The sequence below is a fragment of the Peromyscus maniculatus genome, chromosome 19 (genome assembly GCF_049852395.1).
Source record: "Peromyscus maniculatus bairdii isolate BWxNUB_F1_BW_parent chromosome 19, HU_Pman_BW_mat_3.1, whole genome shotgun sequence".
NCBI lineage: Eukaryota > Metazoa > Chordata > Mammalia > Rodentia > Cricetidae > Peromyscus > Peromyscus maniculatus.
In genome coordinates this window covers 80,028,677-80,054,450 of record NC_134870.1, presented here as the reverse complement: position 1 = coordinate 80,054,450, position 25,774 = coordinate 80,028,677, and the positions used below count along the sequence as shown (strand labels likewise).

At 41.1% G+C, this 25,774-nt stretch overlaps 1 long non-coding RNA gene across 1 annotated transcript; it reads left to right on the top strand.

The window, feature by feature from the left end:
- Positions 1-10,737: 10,737 nt before the first annotated feature.
- Positions 10,738-16,219, top strand: LOC143269513 (uncharacterized). The gene is made up of 3 exons (XR_013045942.1): positions 10,738-10,807; positions 14,207-14,308; positions 15,989-16,219. It is a non-coding gene; the product is annotated as an uncharacterized LOC143269513 (long non-coding RNA).
- Positions 16,220-25,774: the final 9,555 nt, after the last annotated feature.

The following is a 25,774-nucleotide window of genomic DNA, read 5'->3' as shown; positions in this document are numbered from 1 at the left end:
GTTTCCCCTCCCTCCTCTCCTTCCAGTCCCTCTGTTCCCATCCCCCAAACCACTCCTCTTCCATTTCTGTTTAGGAAGGGACAGGTCTCCCATGAGTATCAACAAAACATGGCATAACAAGTTGCAGTAAGATTAAGCGCCTCCCCATGTTAAGTCTAGACAAGGTGACCAAGTATGGGGTATAGGGTCCCAAAAGTTAGTAAAAGAGTCAGAGGCAGTCCCTGTTCCCACTGTTAGGAGTCTCACAAGAGGACCAAGCTATACAACTGTAACATATATATGCTGAGTGCCTAAGTCAGTCTCATGCAGGCTCCCTGGTTGTTGGTTCAGTCTCTGTGAGCCCCTATGAGCCCAGGTTAGTTGATTCTGTGAGTTTTCTTGTGGTATCCTTGACCCCTCAGGCTCCTACAATCCCTTCTCCCCCTCTTCTGCAGGATTCCCCAAGCTCTGCCTAATGTTTGGCTGTTTATGTCCACATCTGTTGCCATCAGTTGCTGGATGAAGCCTCTCTGATGACAATTGGATTAGGCACCAATATGGTCCCAGGAGATGGCCAGTTCAGGCTGTGTATCCACTATTGCCAGGATAATTAGCTTGGGCCATCCTTGTAGATTCCTGGGAGATTCCCTTGCACCAGGTTTTTACCTGACCCTGAAATGCTTCCCCTTTCAAGTAGTCTCTTTCAGTATTGTCCTCCTCTACCTCTTCTCCTCAAGCTGATGGCGCATGTTCCCATCCCCACCCGCCCTCACTCTACACAAAATTTCTGTTTTCCCTTCCCAGGGAGATCTGGGAGTCCATTCCCCCCATTCACCATGAACCGTCTTTGATACCTAGTCTCTCTGGGTCTGTGGATTGTGGCATAGTTATCCTTTGTTTTATAGATAATATTCACTTATGAGTGAGTACATTCTGTGTTTGTATTTTTCAGTCTGGATGATTTTTTTTTAAACTCACTCAGAATGAGTTTTTTTCTGGTTTGATCTATTTGCCTTCAAATTTCCTGGTGTCTTTGTTTTTAACAGCTGAGTGATAAATATTCCATTGTGTAAATGTACCATATTTTCTTTCTCCATTCCTCAGTTGAGGGACATCTGGGTTGTTTCTAGATTCTCACTATTACAAATAAAGCTGCTATGAACGTATTTGAGTAAGTGTCCTTGTGGTATGGTTGAGCATCTTTTGGGTATATGCCCAAGAGTGGTATACCTGTGTCTTATGGTAGATTGATCCCCAGTTTACTGAGAAACTGCCACACTGACTTCCAAAGTGGTTGTACAAGTTTGCATTCCCACCAGCAATGGAAGAGTGTTCGCCTTACTCCATATTCTCTCCAGCATGAACTGACGCTTATGTTTTTGATCTTAGCCATTCTGACAGGTATAAGATGGAATCTCAGAGTAATTTTGATTTGTATTTCTGTAATGGCTAAGTGTAGTAAGCTTTTTTGTCAGACTATCTTGGACTACTAGCCTGCAAATAACAACATGGAGACATATTATTATGAAAGCTTGGCCTTAGCTAAGGCCTTTCCCCAACTAGCTCTTATAACTTAATTAACCTTTTTCTATTGAACTATGTTCTGTCATGACTCCATTACCTCTTCTCTGTACTATATGTATGACTTGTTTTGTGTCTCACTGGCATCTCTGCCTTTCTTCTTCCCAGAATTCTTTCTCTCCCTGGAAATCACACCTATTTTCTCCTGCATAGAAATTAGCCATTTTAGCTCTTTATTAAACCAATCACAGTGATACATCTTTACACAGTGTAAACAAATATTATTAAACAGCTAAGGATGTTGAAAATCTCCTTAAGTATTTTTTGTCCATTTGAGATTTTTCTGTTGAGAATTTTGTGTTTAGATTTGTACCCCATTTTTAAATCGGATTGTTTGGCTTGTTGGTATCTAGTTTCTTTAGTTCTCTATATATTTTTGAAATCAGCCCTTTGTTGGATGTTGAGTTGGTGAAGATCTTTTCCCATTTGGTAGGCTGCCATTTTTTCCTATTGATGGTGTCCTTTGCCTTACAGAAACTTTCAACTTCATGAGATCCCATTTATTAATTGTCAATGTTAGTGCCTGTCCTATTGGTATTCTGTTCAGGAAGTTGTCTCCTATGCCAATGAATTCAAGGCTACTTTCCACCTTCTCTCCTATCAGGTTCAGTATAGTTGGATTTATGTTGAGGTCTTTGATCCACTTTGACTTGAGTTTTATGCAGTATGATAGATATGGATCTATTTGCATTCTTCTACATGCTGACATCCAGTTAGACCAGCATCATTTGTTGAAGATGCTTTCTTTTTTCCATTATGTAATTTTTGGCTTCTTTGTCAAAAATCAGGTGTCCATGGGTGTGTGGATTTACTTCTGGGTCTTTGACTCGATTCCATTGATCCACCTGTTTGTTTTTATGCCACTACCATGTGGTTTTTATTACTATAGTTTTGTAGTAGAGCTTGAAATCAGTGATAGTGATACCTCCAGAAGTTCTTTTATTGTACAAGATTGTTTTAGCCAGCCTGGGTGTTTTGTTTTTCCACATGAAGTTACATATTGTTCTCCCAAGGTCTGTAAAGAATTTTGTTGGGATATTAATGGGCATTGTATTGAATCTGTAGATTACTTTTGGTAAGATGGCCATTTTTACTATGTTAATCCTACCAATCCATAAGCATGGGATTTGTTTCCATTTTCTGATATCTTCATCAATTCCTTCCTTCAAAGACTTGAAGTTCTTGTCATACAGGTCTTTCACTTGCTTGGTTAGAGTTACACCAAGATATTTTATATTATTTGAGGCTACTGTAAAGGATGTTGATTCTGTGATTTCTCAGCCCATTTATTCTTTGTATATAGGGGGACCACTGATTTTTTTTTATTTAATCTTGTATCCAGCCACTTGACCAAAGATATTTTTCAGATGTAGGAATTCCCTGGTAGAGTTTTTGGGGTCACTTATGTATACTATAATATCACCTGTGAATAATGATACTTTTGCTTGTGGAATATTGTTTTAACTATGTAAAGATGTGTCACATTTGTTTATGTTGTGGAATATTACTTTAACTACGTAAAGGTGTGTTACATTTGTTTATGCTGCATTTGTTTAATTGTGTAAAGATGTGTTGCTGTTTTACCTTGCCTGCCTAAGGCACCTGATTGGTCTAATAAAAAGCTGAATGGCCAATAACTAGATAGTAGAGGGATAAGCTGGACTGGTGGGCAGAGAGAATAAGTAGTAGGAGGAGTTTAGGCTCAGGAAGAACAGAGAGAGAATAAGGGAGAAAGAGGGGAAGATGCTTGGGGCCAGTTAGCCAGGCAGCCACCATTCAGCCAGACACAGAACAGGAAAGTCAGAATGAAAGAAAGGTTAAAAGCCCTGAGGCAAAGCATAGATGAAGAGAAACAGGTTAAATTAAGTTATAAGAGCTAGTGGGACAAGCATAAGGTAAGGCTGTGCCTTTATATCTAGTAATAAGTCTCTGCATCATTATTTGGGAGCTAGTTGGTAGCCCAAAAGAAAAAGCCTGATACATTGACTTCTTCCATTCCAATTTGTGTCCCCTTGATTTACCTTAGTTGTCTTATTGCTCTAGCTAGAACTTCAAGTACTGTATTGAATAGGTATGAAGAGAGTGAACAACTTGTCCTGTTCCTGATTTTAGTGGAATTGCTTTAAGTTTCTCTCTATTTAATTTGATGTTGGCAATTGACTTACTGATATTGGTTTATTATGTTTAGGTATGTCCCTTGTATCCCTGATCTCTACAGAACTTTTATCATGGAGGGGTTTGGATTTTGTCAAAGTCTTTCTCAGCAGCTAATGAGATGATCATGTATTTTTTCCTTTCAGTTTGTTTATATGGTTGATTACATTGACAAATTTTCATATGTTGAACCATCCCTGCATCTCTGGGATGAAGCTTACTTAGTCATAGTAGATAATCTTTTTGATGTTTTCTTGGATTTGGTTTGCCAGTATTTTATTGAGTATTTTTGCATCAATGAATGAAATTGGTATGTAATTCTCTTTGTTGAGCCTTTGTGTGGTTTGGGTATGAGGATGACTGTAGCCTCATAGAAAGAACTTGACAATGTTCCTTCTGTTTCTATTTTGTGGGATAATTTGAAGAGTATTGTTATTGGCTCTTCTTTGAAAGTCTGGTAGAATTCTGCATTAAAACTTCCTGACCCTGGTCTATTTTTGGTTGGGAGACTTTTAATGACTACTTTTATTTATTTAGGGGTTATCAGTGTATTTAAATTGTTTATCTGATCTTGATTTAACTTTGGTAAATGGTACCTACCAAGAAATTTGTCTATTTTTTTTTTTTTTTATTTTTCCAGTTTTGTGGAGTACAGGTTTTTGAAGGATGACCCAATGATTCTCTGGATTTTCTTAGAGTCTGTTGTTATACCCTTTTCATTTCTGATTTGTTGATTTTGATATTCTATCTCTGCCTTTTAGTTAGTTTGGATACGGATTTATCTATGTGATTGATTTTTCTTGAAGAACCAACTCTTTGTTTCATTGATGTTTTGTACTGTTCTATTTTGTTGTTTCTTCAGACCTCAGCTTATTTCTTGCCATCTACTCCTCTTAGGTGTGTCTGCTTATTTTGTTCTAGAGCTTTCAGGTGTTAAGTTGCTAGTATGAGATCTCTTTAAATTCTTTATAAAGGCATTTAGTGCTATGAACTTTCCTCTTGGCACAGCTTTCATTGTGTCCCATAAGTTTGAGTATTTTGTGCATTCATTTCCATTGAATTCTAGGAAGTCTTTAACTTTTTTTATTTCTTTCTTGACCCAGTGGTAACTCAGTAGAGAGTTGTTCTCTTTATATGAGTTTCTATGCTTTCTGTTGTTTTTGTTGTTGTTGAAATCCATGTTTAATCCATGATAGTCTGATAAGATACAGGGGGTTATTTCAATTCTTTTATATTAGTTGAGACTTGTTTTGTGATAGAGTATATGGTCAGTTTTGGAGAATGTTTGATGTGGTGCTGAGAAGAAGGTATATTCTTTTGTGTTTGGGTAAAATGTTCTGTAGATCTCTGTTAATTCCTTTGAGTCATAACATCTGTTAGCTTCCATTATTTCTCTGTTTATTTTCTGTCTGGATGACCTGGTCTTTCACTATTATTAAGCCTATAAAATTTAACTCAATTAATATAAATGTACTAATCTTGTTATGTATAAATTTTTGTTTTGTGGCACACTTATAATGTATTTCTCTCTTGAGTGGACAAGCATTTATTTAAATATTTTGTAATGTTTGATATAAAATATTTTAATATACTTTGAATTATTCCAATTGGATATTTTTTCACTATCAAATAGATAGTAAAAGCTGATAATCTAAGCTGGAGTGCATCAGCAGTTTGGCTTGTATACTGGCTTACTGTATCCCACAAAAGAATGTGTTCAGGTATTTTCCTTCAGCACCTGTGAATGTGACCTTATTTGAAGTAGGATCTTTCTAGAAGGGATCAACTTAGCACAAGGTCATATTAGATTAGGATGGACTTCAATCCAATGACGGTGTCTTTACACAAGGAAGACAATTATGACACTGAAGACACAGTGAAGGCCATATAATAAAATTGGCAGACATTGTACTGATGAACTACCAGCTAAGGAACAGCACAGGAAACCCACAATACCAGAAGCTAAGAGGGAAGCAGGAACAGTCTCCCTTGGAGCCTTCAGAAGGAACCACTCCAGCCAACACCTTGACTTCAGACTCCTCGACTCAAGCCGGGGTAAGATGTATTTCTGCTGCTCTCAGTCAAGCAGCTTTTGATCATTTGTTATATCAACCTTAGAACACTAATACAACTTAGATACACAATGGTTTAAGAGTATTTGAAATAGTTGCTGTCAATACTATATGAAAAGGCAGATTCCCCTTAAAGACACTCACAAGGATGCACCCTTAATATGTTTCCTGGTTTGACCTCAGCATGGAGTTGATTCCCTTGCCTTAGTGCCTTAATGCTCCAGGAGGACATCTACTTTCCACAGTTTTCCTTTTTGTTTCTCGATGGTAAACTTCTACTGACACCATTTATTTAGCAAGCTAGCAGATCTGTAGGTAGAACGTGCCTTTATTATCTCCACGTGCTTATCAGTGCTTGAGCCTACACTGGGGCTTTCTATTCTTATCTTTTCATCTGTCTAACTAGTCTCTCATCATCTACTTTATGGCAGTTAAAAAATATAATGTTGAATCTTGTTGGACAAGTAGGTGGTACACTTCCTCTATCACTCAGCTCTGTCGGGATAAGTGAGTTTTAAAGAGGTGAATACAGATTCAGCTTTAATAGACCTGAGAGAGTGGCTTCAACTGTTTATTGTAATGAGAGCATCAGCATTAGATTTTTGTCTGTGGATTGCTTTCCCACTGCCAACTTCTTTTGTATGAAGAAATAATAATTCAAGAAAGAGCCATCTCATTACCATTGCAGTTGTAAATATCATTTGTCATCTGAAAAAAACATATGGCATCAGACCGTGGAAAATAATCATCAGTCTTGTAAACTTCATTAAAATGTATGCGAGCGTCCTTTGTCCTTTAGCTAAGTGTCACCTTCTTCAATTTTGTGTGCACAAAATATAAATTAATAGGAAAAGGAACTTTCAGAGAATTGTGTGTATGGAATATTGAAAGATGAGCTTAAAATAATAACTTAAGTTGACATTCAGAAAAGCCTTTTACTTATTTTTTTCTTATTGTAACATTTTAATTTTGAAATAATTATAAACTCACAGGAGGTTTTGGAGAGAAAGAAGGTACCAAGTATCTTGCTTTTAAATAACATCCTTCAGTGTAAAGATGCTATGTAAGTATAGTATTTAAGCCAGAAATGGACATCAGTACAATTCATATGATTATTTAGATTTACCATGACATAGTATTTTCTGTGAGTGTATGAAAGCTAACCTTAGGTATTAATTTCTTGGGTTAAGGGTTACACAGGTAGTCAACAAAGCACTCATTCTGGATGTGTCTATGAGTGATTTTCTGGAAGAAATTGGTATTTGAATTTATAGATTGAATAAGGAAGATCTTCTATTCAGTAGTATCAAAGACACTAGCTAATTGCCTAAGGGCCTGGGCAAATCAAAGTTAAACAAAGCTGTTTCTTCCTTCCATCTCTTGGAAATGGGAGACTAATCTTCCTGTGTTTTTGGACATGAAAACTTCAGGTTCTCCAGCCTCTGACTTGTAGTGTCACGCTGACCTGGCTGTATTCCCTGCCCAGGTCCTCAGACTTTGGACTTGGGCTGAGCCATGCTGTCACTTACCCTGTTCTTGAGCACACAGAAGTTGTCTTAAATTCAATAATTTCATGAGAGAAATCCTCAAATCTCTCCCCTTAAGCTGTACATGGTGGTGCATGCCTACAATCACATTTGGAAGGAGGCAGGTAGAATCAAGAGCTGGTCATCCCGTGCTGCATAGTGAATTTGAGGTCAGCTTAGGCTAAGACCCCATCTCAAAAAGTGAAAAATAAAATTACAACAAAAACAAACATATAACAAAGTGAATCAAAATCAAATAAGTCTACTTACTGATCAATTGATTATCAGTTGTGCCTTCCTTTGGGTTCTGTTTTTCTGCTTAACTATTGAAATGTATGTTTACATCAGTTTTATTATGTGTAGTCTTATGCCATCACTTCCATAATAAAGACAAAACTGCACCATAATCGTAGGGTTCCCTTACATCACTTTTAGTGACTCATGTCTGTACTATCTCCCCATCTAATCCGTGGCAACAGCTGTTCATTCTCTATATCTGTTATGTTGTCATTTTGGGAAAGTTGTGTGAATTTAGCCACACAGTAAATAACCTCTTGTGTTGGTTATTCATCTACTGTCATTTACTGGGATTTGTTCAGATAATGTCCTCTCTTTACCATGCTGAGTAGTATCTCATAGCATAGACTACGACAGTTTGTGTATTATTTGTCCACTGAAGGTCATTTGGGTATGTCGCAATTCGGGGCAAGTACAAGTAAAGCTGCTATGAATAGTAACTTACAAGTCCCTCCATGAAAATATGTTCTGATTTCTCTGGAATAAATGTTCAGTATTGCAAGCTGGGGGCTGTATGATAAAACCATTTTTAGTTTTGAAAGGCACTGCCAAGCTATCCTCTAGCGTGTCTTACCAAAAAGCCACTTGCTTAAAATAATACTGTTCTTAAAAAATATTTCTATTCCCTGAAAACTTCATATGTGTTGAGCGAAGCATGAGCAAAGGAGACCTCAAAACCCACCCCTACAGTGACACACTTCCTCCAACAAGGCCACACCTACTCCAACAAAGCCACACTTCCTAATAGTGCCACTGCCTTTGGGGACATTTTCTTTCAAACCACCACAGTGTCACATCTAAAACCTTTGTGTGAACCTGAAGTCATAAATCTTTCTACAATCTAGGTATGGCCAGTTGAACCAATGCTAAAAGATCACTCTTCATCCAGTGCAGGGTCTTTCTTTCTTCAGTAAGACTAAGTAGTCATGTCTATGTGGTCCTGTTTCTGGACTCTTTGTTACTTTAAAAGTGGAACTACCAAAATTGAAATTGTACGCTTGTCCCTTATAACTGTCAATGGGAAAACATTGTTCAGAAAGAAAATAACAACAAATAGAGCTGGCCATCCTTTTCCAATCCATTATTATCTGTAGATTAGCCTGGGGGTTGCAGAATGTACCGAGTTTTGCTGTATGGTGCTTTTATTGCTGAGGGCCAGGCTGAGATGTTTGCTGACATGGTAGCATGGGCTGGCAAATAGCATCTGGGTGGGTGTATTTGCTGGAGTGTTAAGGTTATAGAAGAATTTCCCAGTGACTAGAAACAAAAGTTTGTGAGGTCTAGGACATATATTGACTTACTGAAATGTGACAAAGCAGTCAGGGAAATAGAGGCACAAAGAAGTTAACCTTTCCAAGGTTACCCAACTAGTGAGTGCACACACATATGCAAGTGCTTTGTAGCATCCTGCCCTCATCAGGCTTGCAAATATTTTATGTAGGTAAAGATATATGGTAAATGCTAATTTCAACTATAGGTATTATAACCTTAATATTTAATGGTACCCAAAGCTTCTCTTTTCTTCCTGATTATAAGAATTATCTTTCCAAATGAGCTGATCATACCTCCTAGTGGTCTATCCCTGGAACTTGCCTGTTTTTCTGTTAATTACTGAGTTTCACTGTAGTTTAGGCCACTATTTTCTCTGTCCAGGAGGACTTCACAGCCCTTAACTCTTTCTGCTCTCAGTCCAGCTTTGTGTCATGTTTTCTTGACAGGGCCTTTGGTCATTTTGCTGTAAGGGCAATCTGATTTCATTTGTTGAGTTTGTCAGACAGTAGAAGATAATTAGTCAACAATTAGGCAGTGAATGAAAGAGAATACTTCCTTGGAAATGCTACCTTCCCTGTAGCTAGTGCTTAGATAAATACCACAACTTTAAACTTTGCCTCATGATTTCCCAGCTTCTTTTGCTATAAAGTTCCTCTTTTGAGGGTCTTATCAAGTGATACTATGGAGTTAAAAAAGAAAAATGCAGAGTATTACTAGTGGGCTTAACCAGGCATGTGAATTTTACACTCTTCAATTTTAAATTACTCTCCAATTTCAAGTAAATGGCTGTAATTAATGCTGATCTCACCTAGCTACATCAAAGCTGCAATTTTTTCCTCTTCCAATTTTGTTCCTGACTTAATATCTGCGAGCTTTCACCACAACCACCATATCCATTCTCAGCACTAACCTCGCTGTTAGTTAACACGAACGAAAATGAAGGTCCAAGTCCAAGGAGCTACCTCTTCTCAACACCCTTCTCAACTTGTCTGGAATAATTCCACCCCACCCACTGTGCTAGACTGAATGTTTGTGTCTTCCCAATTTTAACGTAGATTCTCAAACCCTAAAATGAATAATTTTGGAGATAGGTTTTTGTTGCTGTTGTTTGAGAGTATAACTAAGGTTAAATGAGGTTTTTAGGGAAGGACCTAGTCTTGTTTGCTCTCTCTCTCCCTTTCTTTCTCCATGTGAGTGCACAGAAGGGAGGTCATGTGAGGTCACAGGGAAAAGACAGCTGCCTTCACGGCAGGAAGAGAGACCTCCTCAATGCTTTAGTTACTTTATCTTTGCTGTGTAAAATACCTGACAAGAGCGACTTAGGGAGGAGGGGCTTATTTTGTCTCACAGTTTGACAATACGGTCCATTGTGGTGACGAAAGCATGGTGACAGGAGAAGAGGTGGCTAGTTATATTGTGTCCATACTCAGGAAAAAGAGACATGGATGCTAATGCCCAGTTTACTTTCTCCATTTTATTCAGTCCAGGACTGTAGCCCTATGGAATAACAGCTCCCACACTCAGAGCAGACCACCCTTCTTCAGTTTAACCTCCCTGGAAACTTGCTCACAGACAATCCCAGAGGATTATCTCCTAAATGATTTAAAATCATCAAGTTGACACTCAAGATTAGCCAGCCCATCCAAGAACGAACATCTCTGTCACCAGATGGTGTCAGACTCCAGACCTGTGAGAAGGTAGGTGTCAGTTGTTAAACAGTGCAGGGTGCTTTGCTGAGGATGCCCAAGTAGGCTAACACACGTGTTCTGTTGGGAGGATCAGTAACTCAGAATTTCTCCCTTGCTTACCTTTGTCCTGGATACCATGGTGATGGCTTCTGTTTTGTGTTGCCTGGCATCATAAATATTGAGCATGGAAGGAATGGAGTGAACAAGAATAATGAAGAAATGTGGAGAAAAGACAAAAGTAGTTATTTCACCTAAGCTAAGACTCTCGTCCATGGGCATGCTGTTTGGTACAGATGGATTCTGGCATCTGTAGTTGGAATGGGGCGTGAGGAAAAGACTGCCTGCAAGTTTTTTTTAGACTTTTCTTCTAATAATCTCAAAACACACACACTGATTCATGTTTAGAATAAGTTTGCAGCTTAGGATGATATCAGTATATAGTTTCTTTTCCTGTTGTCATGATTAGACATTCTGAAAAAGTCAATTAAAGGGATAAACGGCTTATTTGAGCTCATAGTAAAGTCTATCATGACATAAGTGTCAACGCAACTGGACACTGAACCTGCTGGTCACATTTCATCCATAGTCAGGAACTAGAGGACATGAACACATGCTGCTTTTCAGTTCCCTTTATACTCTTAATGTAGTTCAGGATCTCGGGCAGAGAATGGTTCACCCACAGTAGGCAGATCTTTCCACCTCAGTCATTGCAATCAAGGATCAAGGTACTTTCCTATAGATGTGCCCAGAGGCTTATCAAAGTGACAGTTAGTATTAACCATCATAATCAGTAATATGCCATTCTTAGCTTAAAATTGATGTACAAGTTAACAATCAGGAACAGAATATTTAGTGAGGACATGTTTCAGTCAAAGAGCGTACGATTTGTCTATTCATACTGAGAAGGGTCTAGAAAAAAGGGAAGTCAAAGGTGAAGATTAAAGACCCGACGTCAGCAAAATAAAAGAGGGAACAGAAAGCTGAGGCCAGAGCTAGGACAGAAGTTTCCAGAGATGGACTCTCTTGCTCTAAGGGTTTATCTGAACTTGCTGTTTTAAACGTACTGCAATGCTTAAGCACATCTGTCAAGCATGAGCCTTAGGGTACAGATGGGTGCTGATGAAAAGCAACAAGAAAGAGAAGTAGACACATGCCATTCATTCTCCAATTCTCTTGGATTTGTCATGTAGTTTGCTGGTTTGTGCACCAGGCAGGGTCACATCTTAGAAAGTACTTACACATCTGAGGCCACTCACTGCCTGATGAATGGCAGGCAGCTTGGGTTACAGCTCAGAGGTCCAATACCCTCCTCCTTGCTCAGTCAACCCCTTTTTTCTTCTTAACTTAGGAATACATCTTAGATTAGAAAAATGGAAAGCCACTGACTAAATAAAGATATATGCTGGCTTACTCTAAATACACATTTGAATGTAAAGGTGAAACAAATGGGCACTTTTCAATGAGAAATGGGTCAGAGGTTTGGGTTACTATACAGTTCTGTTGGTGAAGAGTACTTGTACCTTTTCCTCCCAACCACTAGTTAGGACTGTATTTGGCTTTTCATACCTATACTTCACCAGTGGGTCAGGTTACTTATCATGGAAAATAGTCATTCTGAGTTAGCTTAGTGATGTGTCTGCTAAATAATGTTTCAGAGCCTACGATGTTGACACGAATCTTGTACCATCCATTGTTTGTCTCCTCAAATACAGTTTGATGAGGCCCTGGCTATCTCCACAGCACGGGGTATATGCATCTTGGTGTAGCAGGTGTAGCTGTAGCTGCTGCCCGCATTTTGTGGCCGATTGCTTCTGCCAAAATATTGAATGAGAGCTCCTGATCCAAGGTTGCCCTCCTAGACAACTGGAAAGGCTTCAAAACCTTCATCTTGACACTAGAGTTATTAGAAAGTAAAATCAGCATTTCTTTTTTTCCTTGGCAATCAATTCCCAATCAGCATTAACTTCCTTTTGAACTGAAAGTTTGAATAAAAGTAGCACATTGAATAAGGTGTGATGGGATACTGTAATCTTAACACTGGGAGGGCTGAAGCAAGAGGATCACAAGTTCAAAGTCAGCTTGAGCCACAAAACAAGGCCTTGACTCATCACCAATCAATCTACAAGTCCACCAAGCAACCATACTTGCTTGACTCATCACCAATCAACAAGTCCACCAAGCAACCATACTTGCTTGACTCATCACCAATCAACAAGTCCACCAAGCAACCATACTTGCTTGTACTGAGAAAAATCTTTCATAAGGCCATTAGCCTTAGGAGGTGAGCTTTTTAGGGCTAGTGCCTTAGTTTTGCAAAGGACATACCTAGGTTAATGTCTCCTGGAGAGGCAGGGTGTACTCTGTTCAGTAGTTAAGCAGGCCATGGTGACAGTGTGGAAAATCATATTACATTCCATTCACGATGTGGGTGTATTTCAGTTGACAGCAATTAACCCAGGCTATAAATGTATCTTATGGCAGGGGTCCTTAGGCACACCACACAGTGGGGGAAGTGAGGAAGAAGCCAAACAAGTAGCTAGGAATATATGAGAGATATGTGAAGAAGGTTCAGGTCTGGAGTGAGCACTGTTTAAAAACAAAACAAACAACAAACTAACAAAAACCATAAAATCAAAAACATAGCCCAGGGGCAATTATAGACATAGCATTCTAGTATTGCTAAGAGGGAGGATGTTTGTGGGGCTGCCAGGTGCGATGGTTCAGAGGACTTTTTAGAGATCCCATCCTGCTCCTCTTCCATCCTCACTTCCATTCTTTCAGGCTGGAATTCACCAAGCACTCATGATAAGGCAGCAATGGGCTGCACTTCATGTAGTGTTCTTCCGGGTGGTAGTAGGAAAAAAAATGGTGCTTAGCTGGATTAATTTTATTTAATTAACATTTGGTGAATGTTTTTCAATGACTACCGTTAGGATGGAGGCAAAGATATACATATAATGAGCACTCACTGAGAAAACCTCAGACAACTTGGTCTATGTAGGACAATAAATAAGCAGAAGTTTCAAGCCAGGAAAGTTGATTTTCTTGTTTTCAAAAAACTGTGTATACTCTTCAAAGTCTATTTGCCTTGAAAGAGATCTAAAAACACAGAAAATATAGGAATTAAAAGGAACTACTCTGCAACTACCCCTCTCCAGATATATAATTACACTTAACAGATTCTATCTTTAAAGTGTTTTTCTTCTTGGAGTTATTTTTAAAAAAATAAGAGAACTTTTAAAAAATTAGAGTATGTGAAAGAATTGGCATTCCAGTAAAAAAAAAAAATTCAAAATACACTTCTTCAATTTTATTACCCACTGGGAGCAGTGTGATTTGGGTAGAAATGCCACTGGTTAATTTATTCATTAGATTCATATCATGACTGGGGCTCCTGGTGAAGTAAGAGGTGTGAGCTGAGGATCCGCTGGGAGGTGATTGTTTTCCAGGGCTGTGCTTTATAGAGTATGTCTGTCAACCCACTTCTGAGACTGTGTGTCCAGGTTTAAAGCAGCATGGTGCAATAGATCATTCTAATAACACCATTCTACAGGACTGCTGAGCTTGAAACCAAAAAGTTCATTTTCCCCAGATCAATAAAACAGGCTTGACGTGATCTTGTTTGATTTCTTAAAAGGTCTGAGAGATGGTCTATGACACCACTATCTACATAGTAACACATTTACCTGAAGAAGGCAATGTGTTCACCCATCTGGCAAAAATGAATGCTGAACATACAGTGAGTATGTCTAGAGAGCTTCCTTCACAGAAGATATTACCTACATAATTGTCTGTTGGCAATGAAAACTCCCAAAGCTGGGATGTATTTTAGTGGTATAGGATTTTCTTAGCATGTACAGGTCCCTCAGTTTGAACTTCAGCACTAGAAAAATGCTCCTGAATACCAAGAAATAATTACATCAAAATTCATTCCTTCAAAAATATCTCCAGTCTTAATATTGAGTATAAAAATATGTCAAATTGCCATCTGTATTGACTGTTGTTTGTGGATATGGTAAGAAGCAGAAATGTACTCCTGGCTGGCTATGTGATTATTTAAGTATGTGTTTGGGGGATAACCTGGAGGATAGATGCATTGTTAAGTTTTTACAATGTAATATTAATAGTCAAGATGATAGTAGTGATAATGAAGGCAGGAAAATTAAAATATATACCTTGAAAAGGTGTGTGTGTGTGTGTGTGTATGTGTGTGTGTGTGTGGTCTTTGTAGGTATGTGTTTGTATGTATCTGTGTACCTTTGTGTGTGCATCTTTGAATGTGTGTGTGTCTTTGTATGTATATATGCATCTTTTTAAGTGTGCATGTGTATCAATGTGTATATGTGCATATGTGTCTTTGTAGGTATATGTGTCTTTGTGTGTGTTTATATGTATGTGTGTCTTTGTACATTTGTATGTATGTGTGTGTGTCTTTGTATGTTTGTGTGCATCTTTGTAAGTGTGCATGTGTGCCTTTGTATGTGTTTTTTTGTGTGTGTACACATCTTTGTATGTGTATGTCATATGTGTGCAGGTTCCATGGAGATGAGAAGAAATCTCTGGAGCTTCTGGGGCTGGAGTCACAGGCAGTTGTGAGCTGCCTTGCTATGTGGGTACTGGGAACTGAACTCAGTTCTCAGTAAGAGCAGCAAGTAATCTTAACATAGAGTCATCTCTCCAGCCCTGGAAAACACAGTTTTGATTGCAGATAAGAAAAAATAGGTTTGCCCTGGAGAAACTCTGTGAGTGGCTGAGGACAGTTCCAGTGAAAAGTCAGTATCTGCTTGTGCTGCCGGGAGGGTCATCAAATGGTCAAATAAACAGCTTTCAAGCACACAGAATGACACAGACCTTGACACAGTTATCCTCTGTACCCACTAACACACACACATCCCTGCTGTAACAAACTTCCTTAATTCTTCACACACTTATCAAGGAAATGAAAATTACTTTCTCAGTCTTTCAAAAATTAATGAACTTGAAGAAGGTGGAGAGTACAGAAGGTTGTGATATAAAGATAAAGAGTGGGAAGTGGTACACTAAAAAAGAAGCTAGCATTTATTCCAGTTTAGCCAGAAAAGGGGCAGTTACATTTTTTGGCATTGTTATAAGGACAGGGTGTTCTACTTGGTGATGATAGGATTATTCAATAGATTACAGGACGTTCAGTTACATGTGAATCCACTGGCGCATGAGTCATTTAGGTTGTACAGGACACACACACACACACACACACACACACACACACACACACACACACACACACACGAGTTCAGAGGATGAGGAAATCCTTGAGAGGATGCGTCTGTCTGATACCTTTCCCAGGGGTTGGCAAACTACAATCTATAGGCACAATCCAACCTGCCTCCTGGTTTTAAAAATAGAGCTATATTGTAATGCAGCATGCTTCTCCTACTAGATATGGCCCAAGACTGTTCTCATCCTAACAGCACAGCTGAGTAGCTGTGAGAGAAACTGGAGAATCTGCAAAGCTCAAGAATTACTATGTGTTCCAAAGGAAGAGCAGACGTTCACTAAGTAAAGAAAGATAGAAGAAAAGTGTTCCTTCTTCTTCTTCACAGCAAGGGGAGAAGAGGAGGAAGCTTCAGGGAATCATGTTTGGAAGGGTTCGGTAAACTGTTTGAAAGAATGCCTTTATTCTCTTTGTTCGTGCTCTTTCTAGGATGATTTTCTCAATTAGCTTAAAAATCAAATTCATTCTTTTTAAATTTATTATGTGTGGGGCGGCATACAGACACAGGGAATGCCACTGTGATGAACGGGTATGTGGTAGAGAAATGGGAGAAAAGGAGAGGCAGAGTGGTTCGTACATTGTGGAGAGAAGCAGAACTGAAGCCAGGACAGCGGTGAAGAGCAAGCTGATGTGGGTGGCCTGTAAGGCTCCTTGAGGCAATGGTGAAGTCCAGGCTCCAGCTGCAACCCAGGGCCATGTCTGGGTCTGTGGCCCTACTGCAGCTAGGGGCTATGTTAATGTCCGTGTTACCACCCAGAGGTATGGATTGCTGTCCCTGGTGGCCTGGGCACCAGAGAGCTGGTCCAGCCCCTCACCAGCTGCCTCATCAGGAGAGCTACACCGCCCTCTAGGGAGAACTGGTCCCTGTGGTGTGGGCATGGGAGAGCTGGCCCGACACTCAAGGGCCCTGAGAGAACTGCTCCCCCCTTCCATCCCTACCTTCTCCTCTTACCCCCCACCTCCACCCACATAGGGAGAGCTGGCCCCACTCCTCACCATGCATTTGGGAGAACTGGCCCTGACCCTTGCCTGAGGAGGGCAGTCCCGGTGGAAATCCCAGACTGACCGACTCAGCTACCACCCAGGCTGACATCCAGGGCTTTGAGATGGCCCACCCCAGTATCTACCCCATCTATGACCTGCTGTAGTGTGTGAAAGGACCAGTCCTGCAGAACCATAGCTGCGGGATCTCCAAGACTCTGGGCAACAACAGGATATCCAAGAGAAGTTTCAGCGAGGGTCCAGATGGCCTTGAACCAAACCAACAACTCATTGCAATGAACTTTGGCAAGTAAAGCTGTCTGGGCAAAAGGGTGTCCTGTGTGACACACCACAGCTCCCAAGGCTACCGCAACAAATGGATGGAGAGGCAGGGAAGGCAGAGGAGTGAAGTGGTTTTTCGTTTAGTTATTTTTATTATTTTATTTTGAGGTGGGAGGTTACATGGGCGGAGAGCAGACATGGAAAGGCTTGCAAATAAATAAGTGGGATTAGGGCATGCTATGTGAATGTCCCAAAGAATCAATAAAAGAATTGTGCTAATTTAAAAAAAATCAAAATTTCAAACAGTTAAAAAAATTCTTTTTAATCTATTTTTATATAGTTTTTGAAATTATAGTATAATTATATTATTTCTCCCTTTCACTTTACTCCCTGCAACTTCTAACATATATCCCCCATCTTGTTCCTTCTCAAATTCATGGTCTATTTTTCATTTTTTAAAAGTTAATTTATTTATTCTATCATGTATCTTGATCTCATTCATTCCCCATCCCTTCACATCTGCCCTCTGCCCCTGCACACTCTCCAAATAAAACAAAATTCCAGAGGAAAAAAAAAATTTTAAAAAGGGAAAAACTTAAAAATCTTGTCGTGAAATCTGCAGTGTGACACAGTGAGTCATACATGCCACAAACTCTTTGTCCATATATCTCTGTTTGCAAGTGTTCATTGCAAAGAGTTATTAGTCCGGTTCGAGGCCTCTGATTTCTACTACACTATCCATGCTGGGCCCTCGCTAGGACTCCTCCTGGATATCTTGTTGTTGCCCGGTGTTGTGGAGATCCTGCAACTTTGGGTTTCCAGGTCAAGTCCCTTCATGTGCTCCAGCAGATCACTGATGATGTAGATGATGGGGTGGGCCAAGTCATAACCTTGGGTCTGGGCCTGGGCAGCTGTAGGGTTGGTCAGCCAGATATGAAATGGGGACAGCTCTCCCATGCTCACAAGTTCGGGGCTGTCTCACCCACACCTGCACTAACAGTGTTGGCTCTCCCACCTGCTCCAGATGTTGATGGGTGTGGGGGAGGAGGGAACTCTCCCCTGCCCAAACCACCACAAGACAGATGGGTAATGGGGACCGCTCTCCCATGCTCACATTTTTGGGGCTGGCTCACCACACCTGAGCTGACAGGGTTGGCTCTGTTATGCTGCCTTGACAAGGTGCAGGGCCTGCTCTCCCTAGTGTTGCAGTTGGTGGGAGGCAGGGATGGGTCTCCCACACTTATGACCACAGGACCTGAGGCATTGATGAGTGGGGAGGGGAGCTCGTTCCCTCCCTGAGGCAGATGAGAAATGGAGACAACTCTCACATGCTCACAACAGGCTTGGTTCTAATGTGCTGTCCTGGCTTGGTGCAGGGCCTGCTCTCCCAAGTGTTGCAGCTAGTGGTGGTCAGGGACAGTTCTGCTCTTATGACCACAGGGCCAGCTCCCTCACCTGCCTCAGGCATTGATGGGTGGCGGGGAGGCCATCATTCCCCTGTCCATGTTGCCATAAGATAGATGAGAAATGGGGACATCTCTCCCATGTTCACAACGCTGGCGCTGGCTCACCCACACCTGAGCTTTATTGTGCTGCCCTGTTGAGGTGCAGGGCCTGCTCTCTAGAGTGTTGCAGATTAGGGGGCAGGGGTAGCTTTCCCACTCTGTTACCTCAGGGTCAACCCTCCCATCTTCCTTAGACATTGATGGGCTGGGGTCGCGGGTGGAGGGCATCTCTCCCCAGCCCATGCGGCCATACAGGAGATGACGGTCACATTCTCAGGGTTGGCTCACTTGTGCTCTCACAAACAGGGTGATCTCTGCTGTGCTTCTCAAAGTGCACGGCAAGCTTTCCAGTGTGTTGCCCCTGGTCAAGGGGTCAATTCCTTCATCATCTCAGTCTACTACCTTCCTCTCTGTCCATGGGGCGTGAACCACTCTGTCTCTCTCTCTCTCCTATACCTCTGCTCACACTAATAGTGTCCATCTGGCTAGTGCAGGAAGGTACCAGTGGTCCATGTTTTCTTCTTGAAGCTCGGAGTGGATAGCCCCAGGCATGCATGTGGGTCTCCTTGTTCCACTTGGGTCACCCTGGTGGTGTGCTGGGCCATGCTTTCTCATGACAAAGAGATCATTATGGTGCCCAGACATCTGGCCCCTATGGCTCCTGGTTGGCCTGTTTGGTTGCATGGCACAGATGGGGGATTTCTCTGGAGTCCCGTGGGGAGCTGGGGGTTAGAATACCCCTGGCCCACGGTGGGCTGGGTTCCACCCACACACTGCTCACTCCCCAGCTCTCAGCATTCCTTAGTTGCCAGTAGTTCTTTGTCTAGGGTTAAGGCCTCAAGAGCCTTCTCTCATTCATGTTAACATACTTACTGGTGTCATTGTTATTTAGGTTTTATTTAGGCAGCCATTTTGATGAGACGTCATGGTGGCAGCTTCTCTGACATCTCTAGGAGACAAAACCTCACAGCAAACTTCCTGTTCCTCTGGCTCTTACAATCTTCCTACCTCACGTTCTTCTGCAATGATTCCCGGAGCCTTAGAGGCAGGTGTCGTGTTGTAGAGGTATTAGTTGGTACTGAACTTGACACAATCTCCTGTCCTCTGAATTTTGATTGGTTGTGGTTTTTTCTGTAATGGCCTCGGTCTGTTGCAAAGAGAATTTTCTCTGGCGAGGGTCAAGGACTACACTTAGGTGTGGGTATAAGGGTAAATATTTAGGATGTAGTTAGGAAGTATGTTGCTTTAGTAGAGTGGCAGTCGCAGGCTCTCCTCCAAGATCCATGGCTTGGTAGTTGGCCAGGTTCCTAGCACAAGGCATAATTTCCCTTTTTGTTAATCAGGCCTTAGGTCCATTTTTTTTTTTTTAAATTGGTGAGTGAGTGGATATCACCAAGGTATTGGTTTCACTATTGCAGCATCGGATCATTGTGTCATCAGAGTCTACATCTCATCTTTGGCATAAGTTCTTTGGTGAGGATATTTTTTGTTTTTCTGGGACTGGAGAGATAACTCAGCGGTTAAGAGTACTTGTTGCTACTCCAGATGATGAGTTTGATTCCCAACAGCTGTGTTGGGCTGCTCACAGCTGCTTGTAACTCCAGAGGCTCTTGAAGGGATAATCTCTTCTTGCCTCCTAAGGTGCCATGAATATGTATCACACACAGGCATGCACATACAAACATATGTAAAAAATAAAAATAAGCCTGGCACAGGTGGTGCAGGCCTTTAATCCCAGCACTTGGGAGACAGAGGCAGGCAGTTCTCTGTGACTTCGAGGCCAGCCTGTTCTAAAGAGCAAGTTCCAGGGCAGCAAAGGCTACACAGAGAAACCCTGTCTCAAGAAACCAAAATAAATAAATAAACAAACAAATAAACAAAATAAAAGGAGTATTTCCTTACATTTTTAACGTATATTTTTCCAGAGATGCTTGTTTTATTAAGTTTCCATTTGCTGTTTCCATTACTAAATAGTAAACTTCTGAAAAAGCTAGAATTATTTTATCTGTTACTACTAAAGTGATTAAGTCAATTGTGCATAAGTAGAAGTTCAATACTAATGTATTGAATGAACATACGTAGTAATTTCCCTGCAGGAGGGCAGACAGAATTACGCAGTTTGCCTGCAGTAGCTGAGTTCTTCTGAAGAGTCCGTCTCTGCTGCACTGGGGTCTTTAAAGACAGGAAATACGTGGCCCTGTCTCTGCTGCTGACATTGACGCCTGCTGACGAGTGCGCGATCATCCTATCTCTCCTTTACGGTTGCCTGTCCCTGCCGTTCTCTCTCATGACTGACAAGCCCCTGGCCAGGCTAAAGGTCACTGTCGGCACTCTTTGTCCATTTCCTTCTGCCTCCAGTTTCACTAACATGCATTCCAGTTGGGGCTTGCTTAACCAAGGTTAGTGCTCCCATCTGCAAATCATAGTTTTATTTTGCACATATATTTCTTGGAGAAATGATTATGCCTTTTTGGTAGCTTTTTTATTCATTAATACCCAAGTATCTATGTTCTGTACTGGAAAAACAGCAGGTCAGGGGAGCAATATTGAGTTCCCTATTTAATGAGTAGATAAGATACTTAATGTGAAATTTCATCTGCTTCAAGGCTGAAGTTTTAGATTCAACAATATTGAGGCCCACACAAGCTGGTCCTTATGTGGGTCCAGGCATACATTTTCTGAGAAGTGCGAGACTCTCATTTGATGTAATATCATTCGAGGTCTTTCTGTCTCCCACTTTTGGTTGTGCTTGTCTGCCAGCCAGCCATTTGTTTTATCAGTATTTCTTCCCTTGGAGGCAGAACTGGTCATTCATGGTTGGGCAAGGGAGTGAGTAGCCTGTGCGCTCCTGACCTGCAAGAGCACTGGAGGGCAATGAGCCATTAATTCCCCGATTCTTTTTCCAGCTGCATATAGAGATCACAGCTGATCAAATAATGGGGTAAAAATGTACAATAACAGTTGGCCCCAGCCTAAGGAAAAAAATACATTTTCTTTTCTGAAGTCAAATATTTAATTGGTACACAGTAAACAGGGGTAATTATAACTCACAAAACAAAATCCCTTTTTGGAGAAGCATAGTATCGGAAAGGAAAAGAAGAATGTACAGTTTTAAACGTTTTACATCAATCTGTTAGCTACGACTCGAAGTGATTTCATCGGATTATACCATTTGCTAAGTCAGTAGGTTTGAGGAGGAATTTATAATCACAGAATTCCAGAGGTAAAGGCATTTTACAAAATAACTGAGTAGGTTTCTTTTTATAACAGGGGCTCTGGAGATAACTCAGTTGGTAAAGTGCTTGTCACGCAAACATAAGGGCCTGAGTTTGATCCCCAGTACACATGGATAAAGCCAGAGGTGGTGGGTGGCCCATCTCCTGACCCTAGTGTTGGGAAGTAGAGACAGACAGATCGTTGGGGCTTGATGACTGGCCAGACTGGTCATATCAGTGAGACATGTCTAGTAAGACACCTTGTCTCAATAATAAAAAAAAAGGTGGATGGCACCTGAGGAGAAATGGTACCCAAGATTGTTCATTGGCCTACTTTTGCCCACAATGCATGCACTCCTTTTTCAGGAACACGCACGCACGCACGCACGCACGCACGCACGCACGCACGCACGCATGCCTTTATAAACAGTGTTGAAAAGACTAACAGGTCTCTCTGAAGCAGGATTCCTAGCAATCGTCACCTGCCCACAGGTTGCTCAGGGTTATCACACGAACCTGTTCTCAATGCAGGAAAAGTGTTCAGGTCCATGCTTTTTCTAAAGTTCATTACCTTTACTCTTTTTACAAGTTCTTGATACTCTGATTCTGGAATCTAGATGGAAAACATGAATGAATCCTTTCTGTGTTAGTCAGTTCTTAGATCAAATCACTCACCAGGAACCTACCTTTGAACCTAGTTGTTTTCTGGTGTGGTCACCCCAAGAGACAATATTCCTCTGCCCTAAGCATCCAGTATTGGTGAAATTATTAAGGCCACTCCACGTAGTTAAAAGGAAGATTTATTTAGTGGGTGACTTACAAATGAAGGAATACGTAGATTGTGGGGATCTGGGGAAGGTGTATTGCAGTCCAGCGGTGTTCTCTGGAGCTCTGCTCAGTCAACCTCCACCATCTAGGGTCCAGGAACAGAGAGAGTGCTCGCCCATCCAGGTCTCAGGTCTCTAGGTGCCTCCCTTGGCCCCGCCTCGTAGGCGTGACAGTTGCCAGAGTCTCAATGGGGGTTGGAACTTCCAGATCCAAGCTGAAATGGCTACCCACTACAATCCAGGGCCTGGTGCCTGACAACTTGAGTGTACCTAACCCCCGAGTCCACTCAAATGTTTCATCACATCAAGCCTTATCTTGCCTTTCCAGCAGGAACTCAAATAAGGGCTCCTATGCCTGCTAAGTTCACTCCTGTGGCCGCCAAGATAGCCCTGGTGCTTGACCTGTGTCCTCAAAGGTGTAGCTTGCCTTTTCTCTTGGGAACTGTTAGTAAAAAGCTGTTTTTTCAATAGCAATTACCTCCTGACCTCATTAGGCTGAATCATTCACATAACCTACATTTTTAAAACAGTGATGTTGACGATGGAGAGATTTAAAAAACATTCCATCAGAGGAGCACTATCACTTTGTTTATTAGTATTCATCTTAAAAACATCACCCCCATAGTGCATTTAAAATTTCTAGAGCGTCTTTGGAGTCCTGAGAGGTCTAAATACAACATGAAAATTAAAATTTTCATGGGGGAGGGGCACACATTTCTTTATCTTTTTTAAAAAATTCTGTTCTGTTTGTCTGCCTCATTTGAAGAGAGAGAGAGCGCAAGGGTGTGAAGTTGGGGGAGGTGGGAAAGGTCTCGGAGGAGTTTGGGGAGCGGAAACTGTGATCAAAGTACATTTTATGAATTTTTTCAATTAAAAAACAGATTCTTTAAGCACAAAAAACAAGACAATGCAGTATGTAAGATACTGAGGACACCTTTTGTAGTGGGGAGCTGAGTGCTTTGTTCACAGTCAAGTCTGCATGTTCCCTGTGGATTCGGGGAAAGATGATCCCTGGCAGGCAGGCCGGTTTAATCAGGGTCAGCATAGTAAACTCCCCTCACCCCTTCCCCCAAGCTTCCCTCTACTGGCTTCCTCATTACTCAGGCCTCCTATTTCTTACCTAATTGTCTTGGTAGCACCAGCTGCTCTGTGAAGTCCGTGCCAGCTTCCCAGGCTCACAAAAGAGCTATAATACACCATATGCTAGACCCTGTTGGAAGCACCTTAGAAATGAGCCAAAGTAATCGGCACAGCAGTGCTATAGGGCTGCGCTATTGTGTCTTGACTTTACTGGTGAGTAACCCGAGAAGAAACAACATTGAGTGAAGCTCACCATTGTAAAGCTGAAAGGTGTTCAGGATGCCACAGGTATTCAAGAAATACTACTTGAATAAGTAAAAATATCCATGGGAAACAAGGAGGTAACACACTCCTCTCTCTCTCTCTCTCTCTCTCTCTCTCTCTCTCTCTCTCTCTCTCTCTCTCTCTGCACTATTTGAATAAGAGCTAAGGAGTTTCAACATTCTACAACTTTATTAAGATTGTGTTGGGGTAGGCAGGGAGTTAAGAGGTTAGGAGCAAGGCAGATTCAAAGGCTAGTTCAGATTTTCAAATGATTGCCTTCTGACAAGCAGTGTTCAAGCCACTTGTCCCTGTTTACTTTCAAAAGAAACAGAAGAGCAGACTAGGGCTGTGACTGTTGGGTTAACAATGAGCTTGCACAGCAGCTGACCTAAAGCTAAAAGGAAAATTTTCGACAGTGTGTGGTTAGCTATCTCCTGCCTCAAGTATGCATCCTGCAGTTTTCACTTCAATAAAAATAAGAACCAGCTCAAAAGGTGGGGCACCCAGTTCTTTGTTTCTTTTTGTTGGGCACACCAACTCTCCACAGTATATCATTTTAGTTCAACTTCACCAGAAGCTGACCTGCCCTTTCTTCTAGGCTTTGTTTCATTCTTTGCTTGGGAAAGTGTTCTAGGAGAGGCATCCATGAACTTAGACTGCCTCACCTAAGAACCAGCATGATCTTTCTTCAGTAACAGACATCACCATTCACAATTTGGGAATCATTCAAAGAAAATTCAAATCTAAGTTTTTGGCTTTGGCTTAGCAAGATGATTTTATGAGTCTTTACTTGTAGAGAATTAGAAAAACAAAATTGCAAGTAAAAATTTAAAACCACTTAAATACACCAATTTATCACTAGCTTTTATACACATGCAAGACACTAACTCATTCCTTCACATTAAATACGGCAAACATGAAAAGAACTGTTCAAGTTCTTTCAGTTCAAAGTTCAATCAGAAAAGCAGAAGCAACCGCAGATGTTAGGAGATCCATTCTGAGGAACTGAGTTTCGTCACTATGGTGCAGTTTGGATAAGTTTCACATCCGTGGGGCTGTCTTGGAGTCCCCAGAGAACTTCCCTAGTGAAACCCTCATTTAGTTCTTAAGGTCTTTCCACAGACAGAGCTAGGCTTTCTGCATGATTTAAGCAAACCTCACTTACTTCTGATTCTGTTGCCTACAAGTAACCTTTATATTTGTAGTATGACAGGCCGATAGGGTCGAGGATTGGCTCAAACCAGTTGCCAAGGCATGCACTTAAAGTGCTTCCTTATGAGCCAACCTGGAGTCTGCCTGAGGACCTAGCAACAGGTGCTGTCAGAGTTCCTGATTGTGCCCAGCCAATGAGGGGTGACCACACAATGCCATCAGGTTGGGACGCAACTTGGGTGCTGGGAGGAGGGTATATAAGGCCTTCGCTGTTATTGAATAAACTAGTCTGCTGTTTGCCTTCAACTGACTCTCAGTGTCTGTGTCATTAATGCCTTGCCTTCTCATCCCTTCTCCAGAAGGAACACTTAGGATCCAGCAACGCACATTAACATTTCCATTCATGTTTGAATAGCCTATTAGCAATACAGTCTTGTTAAATCTGCACAGGACCTTTACTGCTAGTCATGGTCTTAGTCTCTTTTATGTTTATATTTATGTAGGAAAACAAAAAAGTAGTTCGTTGAGAAATATTGTACTGTATAGATATTTTACTTGAATGGACTTCCTTCAATTTTATTGAAGTCATATAACCCAATTTACTGGTAATTTTTTGCTTCATTCTCATAGTCCATGTTAGGTTCT